General features: G+C 50.0%; 1 protein-coding gene across 4 annotated transcripts in view; it reads right to left on the reverse strand.

Annotated features, from left to right (window-relative positions):
* LOC144931170 (inactive dipeptidyl peptidase 10-like) overlaps positions 1-13,623 on the reverse strand; it is a 675,556-nt gene that overhangs the window by 63,105 nt on the left and 598,828 nt on the right. The window lies entirely within an intron of this gene.

Genomic DNA, 13,623 nt, shown 5'->3' on the forward strand with positions numbered 1-13,623 from the left:
GTAGGTCTCAGGACAGCTCTCAGAGCTTGGTTAGGGCAAATTTAAATAGAAGCTCAATTTTCATTAAAAGAATGTTGTGAGCCTCGCCGATGAACATATCAGCCAGAATGCGCCCGATCTCATCAGACCTCGAAAGCTAAGCAGCGTGTGTAGCCTAAACTGCACTGGGATGGATTGACCACCATGCATAACATAATGTTATAGGCTGCGGGGATCACAGGTGTCCTTTAATTTACCAACAAAAATTCCCATTAGCGCAATTGACAAAGTAGGGACACATTTCTATTGACGAAGTCGAATTTCCGCATTCCCGAAATTTCACTCAGCACGCGTCATGAGATAAAACAAGAGCTCTCCGGGAGGCTGCATCATCCATCCACGACAGTCACGGTATCCCTACAGTCCAACAGTAACGCCTCCACGTCACCTTTCCAGGCGTTCCAACATGCAAATCTTTTGGTGAGTTCCATGAAAATGTTAAGTATTTTTGTTTTAAATAAATTATAAGTCAATAGTTCTCATATTTATGTTCTTTATTATTATTATTATGACTATTTGGTTTTATTGAGCAGAGTTGGAATGACTGTCCGAAACAAATCCCAATTTGTTAAAATCTAATTAATGGGAAAAGCCATTCCGATGTACGACATTTCATTTTATGCATGTTTTTTAAAGAACGCATGCATCCCTTTCATAAATTGAGGGATACCTGTATTGAGTGAGCAGCAAAGGAAAGTGTTTCAAAATTCATTGCTATACTGTACTTCTGCGTTCCTACATCTATAATCCCTGCCTTCATCAACCGGCACTGACCGGCATGGAGAAGTATAGTGAAATGACCCCCACAACCCGTTCCATTTTCAGAGGCCCTCATCCAGCAGTGGATTGATAAAGGACTGTACATGGACATGTGTTTGCGCAGTTATGGGCAACCTAGCTGAGACCAACATCTCAAACATGAGATTAACCTTGTCAACCCCTGGGTGTGGTGGATGCTTTAATTCAAATTCAGGATTCCAGTGGCGTTTTCTCAGTGAACTACCAGCACCGCGTGTGCTCCCTGAGCCACCGAGGAGCCTATTACATGTTAATTTATCTTCTTGGTTCTTTCGGAAAGACAGCGTCTGAATGGCGCTGTCTTTCCGACAGACCTGTTCTTCACCTGAGGACGGCTGCTTGCGTTGTGGCCGAAACGTCGTGAGAATTGTATTTTATTATGTAAAAATTTTATTATTTTATTATTTCCCTTCTACGTGACTTTACCGAAAGAACCAAGAAAGAACCCTGTAGTCACGAAAGCTTTAAATCGAAATGTTAATTTATCTCTTACAAATAAACAAATGTGCAGAATGCAGGACTTTCAATATATCAACTGGAAAGATCCAGCGGCTATGTAAATTCTGGTTAAATCGGCATGTCACAGGCAGTTTTAGTCGACAGCGTTCCCCTGGGTGGGTGTTAATGTTAAGGTCTTTATCAGGCGTGGCTGAGCCAATATGAAATCAGTGGTTTACATTCAGCTTTCATTTGCTTCAATTAACCACTCCTGGCATAGGGTCAACACTTGCATCAAGCCACAGTGCATATAACCTGTGATGGGTTTCTTTTTTATTCTGTTGGATATTTTAATTTTGAATATTTCCTGAAATTACTCAATTATATAATACGAAAAAATATGAAATCATTTATCAATGAAGTATACTTTGTCTTCAGTATGCAAAACATTTGGCACATTGTTGTGAGTACATTTTAGCAGGTGCCCTTCTCAATAAGCGATGCTGAGCCAGCATTGTAAATCTACTCATCTTCTTTGGTGTCAGTCAGTCCATCCATTGGGCAGGAAAAGTAATAATTTTAACTTGAAACACGCACGGTATTTACTCATTCGCAAATAGACAGACTAATTCAGTGGTGTGACAAACTACAGACAAGTGGGAAATGTAGCCCCAGTAATGAACTGGCACAAAATTCTCCCTCCAAGCTCTGTTGTCCTCTTTGTATAAAGGTGTCATCGGCCGAGTGTTTACATGTGGGAAGAAACCAAGAAAATCCACACGTGCAAGGGGGTAACACTCAATCCCATACATATAGAAAAGGTGGAGTCCCCATTTTGCCATACCGCATTTTTCCAGGCAAGGCAGGGTATGGCTCCTCAATGCCCATGGGAAGGGAGTTTCAAGACATTTGTGTTATCCGCCAATGAATCAGAGAAAATATTGAAGTAAGATACATTATAATGACCGTGAGTGTGTGGGCTTGGGCAAAACACATCGCTAAGGGCATTGTAGCCAATGGATGGTATTGGCGACTGAATCGAAGACAAAAGAGGGAACACGCCTAAGAGGATGACCACCGTGGAGATTTGAGCAATGAGATTGCCTCACGTGCAGGGGTGAGATGGATTGTGTCAAAGCAAAGCCAATGAGCGAGGGCAGCAATGTAGAGAGGCCTTCATCCAACAGTGGGAAAGACCATAGCTCACGATGATGGTGACGGTGGAAAGGATGACATTTTAAATTTTACAATTTTAAACAATGCTTGACATTTCAAACCCTTTTAAGAGTGGGATTTGTGCAACTACCTTTAAAAGTTTCATTTTATTTACCATAAGGGTAAATTAGCTGTTCTATTATTCATTCGTCCATTCAGGTTGATGATAGCTATTAAATTTCGGGCAGTGCTCTTTCACCCCTTGTACAATATTTTACGAGCCTCTCAGTATATATGTTAATAGCTAAACTACACAGTACTGCAAGTTGATGATTTAAGAAAATGGTCACGTTTGCCAAATTCATTGTGGTTTGCAAAGAAATCGTACAAAGGCTCGGATAGCAATCTCCTCTGTCATAGTATTGGTTGTGAAAGACCAGGACAAAATATAAAGTAATTCCCTTCAAAATAAAGATTACAAAAGCACCAGCATTGACAAAACCAAGGACGTCTGCATGTGGTATCGACTAAATTCAGAATTCTGGAAACTCTATCTCATACATTTTTTTTCACGGTTTTAGAAAGTGCATATACTAGTTTAAGTGTGTAAGTGCACTATGCACTTAGTTTAAAATGTTTGAACCAAATTAATAGCTTGAGACATAAGGGACATAACATAAATTGATAATAGCAGCCGTATTTCAACCGCGCGCAAACAGAGTGGCAATTGAAGCTGGAAAATAGCATTTTTCCATGCTGGGTGTCGTGCACGTCTGTAACGCCGTGCTTTACAACAAGACAGAGTCGGTGGATCATCATGTGCATGATACACTTCTCGTAAAAATGTAAAAGTTTCTAAAAAGATGACAATCTGCCAAGTGTGTTGCCAACCTTTCTGTGGGCTTTTGACAATGTCTTCTCTCACGTAAAAATACTTACAAAGAAAAGGTTTTAACATCCCAAGCACTACCCACCTAAAATAATCTTGAGACGAATTTAACAGGCAAGGGAAGGATAAAGGTAATAGGATCTTGGGCTTGCTTAAATCTAGCCTTCTTTGCAGTGGGCTGGGATCATCTTCTTGGTTTTTTCGGTAAAGTCACGTAGAAAGTAAAATAAAATAAAAACAAAAATCACGACGTTTCGGAGGCAACACAAGTCTCCGTCATCAGGTGGGACCGTCACAGCCAGATTAGCTGTATCAAGTGAGGCAATGATTCAAGATGTAATCCCTTAAAAGCGAGTTGAGGGGGGAGGGAGAGGGAGGGGGGAGCTCATCAGACTATGGTAGCCAATGAAAGGAACGTATCGGGAGGGAGGGGGGGCGAGGCCAAAAGGGTGGGCGATGGACGTGGAAGCGCTTGTGCGCAAGCGGCCAATTACTGCACACGCCAACACAATGGAGCGATTGTGCGCAAGCGGCCAGCCACTGCACCCGCCAACACAATGGGCAGAGAGGAGGAGGGGAGGTCTAATACACATGATAGACAAAAGAACGAAAATGATGATGGGTACAAACTTAGGGGGAGCTCATCAGACTATGGTAGCCAATGAATGGAACGTATCGGGAGGGAGGGGGGGGCGGGGGGGGGGCGAGGCCAAAAGGGTGGGCGACGGACGTGGAAGCGCTTGTGCGCAAGCGGCCAATTACTGCACACGCCAACACAATGGAGAGAGAGGGGGAGGGGGGGTCTGATACACATGATAGACAAAAGAACGAAAATGCCCATGTTTATACCAATGCTGGCTGAACAATGAAGAGAGTACTGTTAAAATAACTGGGGATGTTAACACTCGGTAAAGTACAGTAAAAATAGTGCCTGTCAGATAAGATGGTCCAAAAAAATTGTGATTAAGTCTTTTTTGCGTGGTTGATAACATCTTTCCAATTACTGCACACGTTGGCGTGTGCAGTAATTGGCCGCTTGCGCACAAGCGCTTCCACGTCCATCGCCCACCCTTTTGGCCTCGCCCCCCTCCCTCCCGATACGTTCCTTTCATTGGCTACCATAGTCTGATGAGCTTCCCCCTCCCTCTCCCTCCCCCCTCAACTCGCTTTTAAGGGATTACATCTTGAATCATTGCCTCACTTGATACAGCTAATCTGACTGTGACGGTCCCACCTGATGACGGAGACTTGTGTTGCCTCCGAAACGTCGTGATTTTTGTTTTTATTTTATTTTACTTTCTACGTGACTTTACCGAAAAAACCTAAGAAGATGATTCCTTGCAGTCACGAAAGCTTCAAATCTAGAATTAGTGGGCTGGGATTTGGGAGTGGTGTCAGGGTTGAAAGGTGATAACATTTCATGTGGAGAATCTACTCCTGTATTCATACAAAATAAAACATGAGTTTGTAAGGCTTCATAGCTAAAATGCTACCCATACACTCAATATCCACAAAGAAACACATTATCATTTAAATAAAGACAGAAGGATAAAGAAGGACAATGTCTAGCGGACCATCTCGTCAGATCCCAGACGCTAAGCACGGTCGAGCCTGGGTAGTGCTTGGATGGGCAATCACCATGAATAGACCAGGGGTTGCAGGCTGCTGTGGGGATATATCAGTAGAGGGCAGTGTAACAACAGGACCCTGCGGGGTGGGCTGGTAGGAACGAATAACCAACGAATATAAACATAATGTATTATTACACTTGTTTAGCCAGGAAAGCCCCACTGAGTCTAAAGGTTTTTGTAGGGTCCTGCCAAGTGTTTGCAGTAGGGGGCGATGTTGCTACACCGAATCGGACGATACGAAGGGAGAGTGTGAGGCCTAGTTCTAGGCTTTAGGCCTAGCTGTAGGCGTTAGGCCGCTGTGAGTTAATTTCTAATTTAAATGTTTTAATTATTTATGTAAAAGCTTTAAATGTAAATATTTCTATTTAATAACATCAGGGAATGTAACATTGTTAAACATTAACTCCCTTTCACACACGCGGGGGTACGATACGAAGGGAGAGTTTGAGGCCTAGTTCGAGGCTTTAGGCCTAGCTGTAGGCTTTAGGGCGCTGTGAGTTAAATTTTAATTTAAAAGTTTTAATTAAAAGCTATCTCAGGGAATTAGAAGGGAATGTTACACTTGTTTAGCCAGGAAAGCCTCATTAATTTAAATGTTTTAATTAAAAGCTATCTGAGGGAATTATAAGGGAATGTTACACTTGTTTAGCCAGGAAAGCGTCACTGAGTCTAAAGGTTTTTGTAGGGTCATGCCAAGTGTTTGCAGTAGGGGGCGATGTTGCTACATGGACGGACGGACGGACGATATAATCTGTTGTAGGCTGGTCCACTTCGTTCCTACCAGTAAAATCCATCGTTGTACTGTACCAACTTCTATGTGCCCAGCCTTCACCAACTTGCAATGACCAGAGTGAAGGATAGCCAATAACTACCACCATCAACATGGCATGATGTCATCGCACCTCCAATTAGCACGGTTGGCTATGTACGGTGCGAAAGAAGCTCAACATACATACCATCAATCGTTAGTAAATAAGTGATGATTTGTGGGGAGTTAAACATTTCTAGTGTCCATCGATAGAGAGTTCCTGGCAAAGTAACGTGGCATTCCAACAACTCGTGGAGAACCACCATTGGAAATGGAAACTACCTGGTGCTTGCTTCACCTTGTGAAATTGAAACAGATCCAACTATAACTTAACAATATTCTGACTTCCTGGATGTTTATTATAACTGACTGTACCCTGTGCTGGTGGTAGTTGATGTTTCAAATGAAACTTCCTAAATGCTAAATTTGGTTCTGAGAATTGTTATTCAACTAACCGGTGAGTTGAAACAATAAGAAGTCGATCGCTTGAAGACGTGACAATGTAATCTGTTTGGCTGTGTCATTATGTGGCCTTACCCAAAAATCTATAATAATGACATTTATAACGCGCCGTATTTTGCAAACAAGTAAAAAACTCAGAGGTGCGGAGCCAAGCTCTGCGCTGCTCAAAGGCCTGACCAACCTGATAAGCCTGTAGATGTTTATACTCTTTGGGTCTTTCGGTAAAGTCACGTAGATAGAAAAATAATAAAATAAAATAAAATCACATTTCTATCGCAATACAAGCAATCGTCTTCAGGTAAAAAAATACAGCAGGCAGACTGCTGAGGCAGGAAGAAATATAGCAAGAGAGCTACTGCAGCCAAGGGTTAGAGAACTGCTGCAGACAAAGGTTATATATGTGTAATAAACGACTGGACCACGATGTCTGGCTCAGTGTCCTTTATTATTCGGTTCGTGCTGTACACCCACACGGCTGTCTTTACTCTGTAGCTTCTCCACGGTGCTGACTCCAATGTCGGCCCGATCCCCAACAGCAGCTCCGCTGCTGTTTCTCTCACACAGCCCCCCTTGGCTGTACTCTCTGCTGCTCTTCTCCCTCCGCAGCTCTCACAGCTTCTTGCTCTCTCTCTCTCCCTCCGCAGCTCCTCCTGGCAGCCACACCGCTGCCTCTATCAAGCAGCCCCCTCTCTCTCTCTCTCTCCGCAGCTCCTCCTGGCAGCCACACCGCTGCCTCTAACTCGCAGCCCTCCTGGCTGTCTCCTCCCCAGCTGCACACCACTCCGCAGCTTGCTCTTATCTTCGGGGTTGGCTCCCGATCGCCGTCGGCGCCCCCCCTTCTCCACACTTGCCCGCGTGGCCTCACTCTTTTCCGCTCACACCCCGACTGCCTTCCCCTTCCGGTTTACCCGCTTAAAGCCCCGAACCTTACCCCCACGTCACATGACTCCACCCCCCGTGACGTCACCTCCGGAAGGTCGCTTACGCCCGCATTACACCACCCTCCCCCGTAGAAAAATCCCAGCCGACCTCGGCTGACCAATAGCAAATCGTAATGCGGCGAACCGAGCTTCCCCCCCTAAAGGACACTAAGCATATAATGTAACAGCAAGAACAACAACAACGCAATCAACATCAACGATCGTACAAAAGCATGCAATAAATACAACTGTAAGAAGAAAATAACAAGACAACAACACTCAACGAAACGTAAGCGATTTGGAACGTGTGCGGGTCGCCGGCCCGTCCCGGACGGTCGGCGGCCCACTCGCAGAACGGGAACGCGATGAAAGTCGAGGAACGACAGGGGGTAATCCCCCTGTCGCAGCTGGAAGTCCACCGCCGTCCCGTGTCTCTAAAGAGTTAGTCTTGGGCTTGTCCTGTGACCGTGCCCGCAGCTGGGTCGGAAGGGCTGCAGGGCTCGAAGGTCCCGCAGACCTGGCAGGCGTCCTCCGAGCAGGGCCCCTCGTCCCCCGCAATGTCACGGCCGGCCTGTCTGGAACAGGTACGACAGGCGCTCTAGCAAAATCAATGGACGCAGGCAGGGGAGAGTCAGCAGCAACAGACCCCGGCAAGGCAACATTGGGGGATGACGCATCATGTAAGGGAGCAACATATGGTTTCAAGCGCGACGTATGCACAACCCAGCGACGAGACCCAATCTGGACGCGTGCTGTCTGTGGGTTGGGAACCGCAATGAGGCGTACGGGACCATGCCAGGGTTTGTGCAATTTCGGCGAGGTCCCCGGACGTACCTGTGGACAATGAAGCCAGGCTAGGTCCCCAACCTTCCAAGGGCACTCCCCCTCAGACCGTCGCGCATATCGCTCGTTCCGGGCCTGGGCTTTGGCCGTAGCCACGCGGGCATTCTCCCGCGCCTCCGTGACTCGGCGAACCGTGTCCTGAATGTATTCAGGAAGTGGTTTCCGAGGTCCCTTCACCCCAGTTCCCAATTGCACATCCACCGGCGGCACGTTTTCCCGACCATACATAAGGTAAAACGGCGAATATCCCGTAGCCGCATGAGGCGTCATCCTGTACGCCGAAAGCACCCCGGGGATGTGCAGATCCCAATCTGATTGTTGTTCACTCACGGTATGGCAAAGCATGGCAGACAATGTCCTGTTCAGCCGTTCAACCATACCATCCGTCTGCGGATGGTATGGGGATGTCCGTACTTTCTTAGTCCCAAGGCCCGCGCACACTTCCGCCAATAATTTAGAAGAGAAATTCCTGCCCTGGTCCGTGAGGAGTCTCTCAGGCGCCCCCTTATCCATAATATACCCAAACAAAAAGGCGTCGGTAATGGCCGCGGCCGACTGATCAGGCAACGGCCAGGCCATCGGCCAACGGGAGAGGTACTCAACCCCTACCAGCAAATATTTATTACCCCTCGCCGATGGTGGAAAAGGTCCCAATATGTCCAGTGCCACCAATTCATTGACTCGAGACACCTGAATCGACTGGAGAGGCGGCACGTAAGGATGTTTCGGCGGCTTACGTTGTGCACACGCAGGGCACGCGCGCACGTGCCCTACGACATCTGTCGCCATGCCGTGCCAAAAATAATGACGTTGCAACGTCAACAAGGTCTTCTGCACCCCTAAATGTAAGAGAGTGTCACAATGGAGGGTTCTAATCAACTCGAACCGCAAGGACGTTGGTACCACCAGGCGCCAACGTTCCTGGAACCCCTCCCGCCACATAAGCAGACCATCTCGGAGAGCGGTTTGCGGCCCCACAGCCGTACTCGGACTCCCATTGTCCTTAGCAGACCGCTTCCGCAAGGACACCAATGACTCATCCATCATCTGTTCCCGGATCCAGACAGACCGCGGCAGATTCAAAACCCCGTCAGCCGGTCCCGGTTCCATCGGAGTGTCCGACTTCTCGACGGCCAACGTGAGCGGCTGAGGGGGGTTTGGAATCGGCGAACACCTATGCGTCCCCGACTCACATTTACAAGGGGCGCGCCGCGGTAATCTGGAAAGTGCGTCAGCGTTCGCATGGCGCACACCCTTCCGATGTTGAATTTGGAAGGAAAATTCCTGTAGCGTGTCCAACCAACGTGCCAACTGTCCGGATGGCTGGTCAATTTTAAGGGCATATTGCAAGGCCGCATGATCCGTACGCACAATAAAAGAACGACCGTAGAGGTATGGTCGAAATTGCCGTAGGAAAAAAACAACCGCCAATAGTTCTCTGCGAGTGACACAGTAGCGGGTTTCCGCAGGAGACAAGACTCGGCTACCATACGCCACGACACGCTCTACACCCCCTTTAGACTGTGATAACACCGCCCCAATACCTGTGTCACTCGCGTCCGTATCAAGAATGAATGGGTGATCGAAATCGGGATAATCCAATGTTGGGGCCGTGGCCAATAGATCACGCAGACTCCGAAAGGCCGCCTCCTCCGGCTGTCCCCAACCAAACTTCCGTCCTTTACCCGTAAGGAGATGCAAAGGCCTCGCAATCGTCGCAAAACCCGGCACGAATCTTCGGTAATACGAGGCAAATCCCAAAAACCGCCGAACATCCCCCACGGTGGCCGGAGTCGGCCAATCCCGGACGCACGCCGTCTTTTCCGGATCCGTGGACACTCCCTCAGCGCTCACAATGTGCCCCAAATAGCGGACGGACCGTTGCAGTAGGTGACATTTCTTTGGTTTGAATTTCAATTTGGCAGAACGCATCCTCGTGAACACTGTCTCCAGCCGCGTCAAATGTTCATCGAATGTGCGGCTGAAGACAATGATATCGTCCAAATATATAAGACATGTCTCCCACTGCAACCCCGTCAAAACGAGCTCCATCAATCTTTGAAATGTAGCAGGGGCCGCATTCAATCCCATCGGGAGACAGTTGAATTGAAATAACCCCTGCGGCGTACGGAAAGCGGTTTTCTCCCGTGAGGACTCGTCAAGGGGAAGCTGCCAAAATCCCGAAGAGAGGTCCAGTGTGGAAAAGAACTTAGCCCCCGACAATGCGTCGAGGGAGTCATCCATACGCGGCAGGGGGTACGCATCTGCCACCGATATCTTATTCAATTTGCGGAAATCAACACAAAATCGCAATTTGCCATCCTTCTTCTTAACCAAGACGACTGGAGCGCCCCATGGGCTGTTAGATGGCGATATAATGTCCGCAGCCAACATGTCTTCCACTGCCCCCCGTACGTGTTCTCGCTCCGCAGGACTCATCCGATGCGAATTTAATCGAATAGGGGCAGCATCGCCCGTCTCAATGTGATGGTAAAGCAAGGAAGTGCGGCCCAAATCCAAATCATCGGAGCTGAACACATCGGAATATGTCAACAACAATTTACGCAGCGCACCACGTTGCTCCATGGACAGGGAAGAATTTTCGTCACATAATTGAGCAACCCAACGATCATCCGAACTCCTTGGCTCGGAAACCCCAGCAACAACTCCCCGGCTATGTGGACAATCATGGGTCGCAAACGCCGTAGTGGCATGTGCCACAACCGTACCGGCCGGGACACGGACGTTTTCTCCCCCCGCATTAAGCACCTGTAAAAACGGTAATTGATCCGGCCGGACGATGGTCTGTGCCCCCACTAACGCCAACCCGGTTGTTATCGTGGCGGACGGTGACAACAAGACCCCTACTGCTCCTAGCCGATCAGGCAGGGGCTTCCGATACCGCAAGGGTATAAGCATCTGTGTACCAGGTGGAATGTCCACAGATGCGACGGACAGCGCCTGCACTTGTACGGCCGAAGCAGGTCGCCCCCAGGGCGACGGCAGAAACGAGATTTGACGGCCCCCCGGCAGTTCAATACAATTCTCATTGATTTTGATCAAAATGGGCATCTTAGCCAAAAAATCGGTGCCTAACAAACAAGGAACCGCCAAAGATCTCGATATCAACACAACACCCGAGGCCGACACATCCCCAATAGATATCTTAGCATCCACCTGACCCACGATGCCCATGCTACCCCCGTTCGCAGCGACGCACGACCCATAAACCGGACGCACAGCCCCCGACGGAATGCCCAACAGATGGAAAATGACATCCGATATAATAGTCGCAGACGCCCCCGAGTCGACCAAAATGCGCACGTCCACACCTTGTATGGACCCCGGTACAGTGGACGAACCCGTAGCGGCCGCGACAACTCTCCGTGCCAATTTGCGCCACTGCGTAACTGAATGACAAGGCCCCGTCGATGGCCTTTCTTTAACAACAACAATAGGATCGCGCAACACAGGTGGTGGGTGAGGTGGAAAGCCTTGCCGAGTGTCTGGTGCGTGCCGACATGCCTGTTTCGGAGGATCTTTAGCCGACTTGACCGGTGCCGAGGCCTCCTGCTGCGGCGGAGCCGGGAAGCGGGCCCAGCAGTCTCTGGCGTAGTGGCCCCTACGCCCGCAGCGGAAACATTCGGCCTCGTTGCGCCGAAGCGCAGGCCTCGCCTCCTGACGGCCCCGTTCTGGTAGCATCGCGCGCGGTCTCGGCCCGCCGCGTCCCGTCCATGGAGCGGAGGCGGCCGTCAGTTGTTGAGGGCCCCGGTCATCCGGAACATAGACGGCCTGCGCAGGGTCCCACCCCAGCGCATCCCCTTCTTTGACGGGCCCCCCCGTCCACGCCGTCACTTGTTTCCAGCGACGGAGGTTGAATTGCGCATCGAGACACTTAGCAGCCATCCGGGAAGTTAGCTTCTCATGCCCACACACAGGCATGGGGATCCCTAGATCCCGAGACAACTCCAACATTTTCCCTAATATGAGAGGCTCAAGCAGGTCCTGTGGCGTCTCAGGATAAGCTGCCATGGCCAGCTCCAGCACCGCACCCCTGAACGCCACGGGCGACTCCTCTGGTGCTCGTTGTCGTTGAGCGAATCGCCGATGCGCATCATCTGGTGGCTCATAAGCATCGGCCATTTCTTGAAAAACACCACGTAAAGTTGCCTTCTTATCGGTCGCTATGGAACGGAAGAATCGGACAGATTCGTCGTCCAGAAGAGTCGGCAACACCTCCAAAGCCTCCGCATCGGTCCATCTTGCTGTGCGTACCGCCGCCAAGAAGCGGCAGGCGAACGCGCTCCAGTCCCCACCGACGGAAAATTCTTTAACTGTTGTAAGGTGGCGACTCCGACTCCTCTTCCCGCCGTCTTCCAATGGTGGTGGTTGTGATGGCAAATTCAAAATGGCGTCGGCCCGCGGCGTGGCCAAGATGGCGGTTTGGCGCCACGGAGCGCGCAAAATGGCGGCCTCTTGCCGCGTGGGCAATGGCGGCGGCAGGACAGGCAACGTGGCGGCCCGCGGAGCACCACTTGCATCATCCATCGTCCCTGGCGCGACGAGATGGCATAGATGCGCCAGGACGTCCTGAAGTGCCTCCAGTTGTACCGCCATCGCTTGCCATCGTTGATCCGCGTCTGATGATGTCGACGGACCCGCCACCGCGCCAACATCCTCCACACCCGTTCCCGTGGTCGCCTCAGCCTGGCTCTCCTCCACCACCCCAACAGGATCCGTGGTTGGAGGGAGTTCGTCGTCGTCGGACGAAGAAGCCGATGCAGGCGCCGGATTAACTTTCTTCCTCACTTGTTTCGACATGCCGTTGCACTTCCGACACCAGTGTAATAAACGACTGGACCACGATGTCTGGCTCAGTGTCCTTTATTATTCGGTTCGTGCTGTACACCCACACGGCTGTCTTTACTCTGTAGCTTCTCCACGGTGCTGACTCCAATGTCGGCCCGATCCCCAACAGCAGCTCCGCTGCTGTTTCTCTCACACAGCCCCCCTTGGCTGTACTCTCTGCTGCTCTTCTCCCTCCGCAGCTCTCACAGCTTCTTGCTCTCTCTCTCTCTCCCTCCGCAGCTCCTCCTGGCAGCCACACCGCTGCCTCTATCAAGCAGCCCCCTCTCTCTCTCTCTCTCCGCAGCTCCTCCTGGCAGCCACACCGCTGCCTCTAACTCGCAGCCCTCCTGGCTGTCTCCTCCCCAGCTGCACACCACTCCGCAGCTTGCTCTTATCTTCGGGGTTGGCTCCCGATCGCCGTCGGCGCCCCCCCTTCTCCACACTTGCCCGCGTGGCCTCACTCTTTTCCGCTCACACCCCGACTGCCTTCCCCTTCCGGTTTACCCGCTTAAAGCCCCGAACCTTACCCCCACGTCACATGACTCCACCCCCCGTGACGTCACCTCCGGAAGGTCGCTTACGCCCGCATTACATATGTTTGAGATGTTTCTTGAAAGTCAGAGTACATTTGATGTTGCGAATGTTCAAAGTTCCACACCGAGGGGGAGACAGCAGAGAACCGATGTGAGGCTGCAACAGTTCGAGACCTTGGTGTCAGAAGCAGATTTTGAGTGACATTACGTAGGGTTCTACCATGAGCTTCAGTGCAAGACGAGAGTAGTGAGGCGAGGT

Source organism: Lampetra fluviatilis, chromosome 1, assembly GCF_964198595.1.
Source record: "Lampetra fluviatilis chromosome 1, kcLamFluv1.1, whole genome shotgun sequence".
Taxonomy (NCBI): Eukaryota; Metazoa; Chordata; class Hyperoartia; order Petromyzontiformes; family Petromyzontidae; genus Lampetra; species Lampetra fluviatilis.